Genomic DNA, 2457 nt, shown 5'->3' on the forward strand with positions numbered 1-2457 from the left:
GCACATAACATGTCATCTTTTGTCAGAAAATGCAGCTACTTTGATATTTCCTTTTAATTTGGGGATATTTACTGTTGCAAAAGGAAAAAAAATCCAGGTGGGTGGCTGTAAAGGACAGGAATTTATTGTCTTCACAGTTCTGGAGGCCAGAGGTCCAAATCAGGGCATCAGCTCAAGAGGACAGTTCTTCCTTGGAGGGAGCCTTGGGCATTCACTGGTGTTCCTGGGCTTGTAGATAGATAAACCATCCTGTATTTTCACATGTTGCCTTATCTATTGCTGCTATAACAGAAATACCACAAATAGGTGGCTTTCAAAAAACAAATTTATTTTCTCAAAGTTTAGGAAATAGAAGTCTGAATTTAGGGTGCTGAACACTTTCTATCTCTGTCTGCTCTGTGGGGAAAGTCCTTGTCTCTTTTGAGTTTCTATTCCTAGGTATTGTTTGTGTTGTTTACTTCCTTAAGATTTTCTTTCATATCTCCAAAGAGAGTGACTTAAGACATACCCTATACTAATCCTGACTCATTAGCATAACATAGACAACCTAGTCTCAAATGGATATAACCAGAGGATAGGATTTCCAATACATTTTTTGAGGGATACAATTGAATCCATAATACATGGCATCTGCCTTCCCATTGTGTTTCTGAGTCTTTTCTGTACTTTTTATAAGACACCACTCAGAAGTGATGAGGTTTAGTTCCTTCTCTGTAAGCATATATTGCAAACTCTAGGAAAACCACAAGGAGCTGTGGTAGCATAGTGCTTAAGGCATTTGACTGCTAACCAGAAGGCTGGCAGTTCAAACCCACCAGCCACTCCTCGGAAGGAAGGTTAGGCAATCTACTTCCGTAGTGATACTGCCTCGGAAACCCAAGGAGGGGTCACTATGAGTCGTATCCGACCCAAGGGCACATAACAACAACAACAAGGGAAACCACATAACAAAATTGAAAATTGGTATGTTCAGAGCAAAAACAGTAATTACATGAGATGCTCAGTTAAATCTAGAGCAGTCAGAAAAGGAAGAGGAAGGTACAAAAACGGCATGGGGGAGGCATCCTCTGACCTCTTCCATCTTCACAAGTGGGAGACAGAATCACCATCAGCAGCTTAAGGCTTATTCCTATGAGACCAGATATGCCAGAACCCTCAAGTCTTTTTAACCATTTCTGACACCAAGTGTCCTTCCCACAGCACTCACTACTTCTCTGCTGGGTTTGATAATTTGTTGCAATGGCCTCATAGAACTCGCAGACATACTCAGGATTGTGGGATTTATTAGGGAAGTAACAGGCTACAATTCAGGTTCAGGCATATGCTCAGGATACACTTCTTCCATTGGACAGTCTTCCCTCTGTGGTACCCTCAGCCATGCCTCTCTGGCCCTTAGCCTTTTGGCCTGGCCTCTGCCCTGCTCAGGCCAGTGTTACAAAGCTGTTTTAGCTTTGCTGATAGTACACTGGTACACTTAGGTGCACCTCACTCTGCCAGCAATACTCCTGGCCAAAGGCATTCAGCTTTCTTACTCCGTGGGCTGGCAAGCCTGCTGCCCTGTCTCCGCCTCTCGGTTCCTCTGCAGTTGTCTGCCAGTAAGGTCCAGTGCAGCAATCTCTGATCCAACGATGCACTCCACTCCACCTCCAGCTCTTCTCTCTTGATGGCAGTGAGATATCCCCTTCTGTCTCTAGGAGGGCTCATTTTAAGCCTAGCAGAATGACAAAACTAACCAATTCCCACATTAGCATTCCATACACTTTATCTGCATGGCGCTACCCGGTAATCTAGTGAGAGTCACAAAGATGGTTAGACAAGCCATACCAAGAAATTCACTGCACCACACTCATGAACACTGATATTTTCAAATTATTTAAATTAATGTTCTACAAAGAAAAAAAATGTTCTTATCCTTATTCCTGGTATTTTACTGGATTGCATTTTTCGTATGCTTAATACTTTTGTACTTTTCAACTCATGTAAATCAAGGTGAATGCAAGCCACAGGTGCTATTTAGGCACAAGGAAGGGAAGATAGATTTATAAGCATATAGTTAACAGAAAGACAGGCTATGAAATTGCACTATTTTGCTGTTTTTAATATGGCCATATAAATATCCAGGGACAGAGTGCAGAGCAAATAAGTGCAAGTTATAAGTATATATTCCCAGAACTGTATAGTTTTATTCCAACATGAAAATAGTTGCATATCCCATTCAAACCTGAGACCCATATGATGCATTGTTAGTATTTGTTATAAAGTATCCTCTTAGGTGTATGATTGTTTGGTAAAAGGAACATTGTTTATTATGAAATGATTAAACTTCATTAATTAAAACACAAGATCTGATGCATTCTGAATCCACAAAGTTAATAATAGTGGTTAAATATGAATATTACATATGGACTCTATTTTGGTTCTTTTCAATTAAACTATCCCTTGATAATTGTTCTATCT

Source organism: Orycteropus afer, unplaced genomic scaffold, assembly GCF_000298275.1.
Source record: "Orycteropus afer afer isolate SDZICR_OR568_19922 unplaced genomic scaffold, OryAfe1.0 scaffold00973, whole genome shotgun sequence".
Lineage (NCBI taxonomy): Eukaryota > Metazoa > Chordata > Mammalia > Tubulidentata > Orycteropodidae > Orycteropus > Orycteropus afer.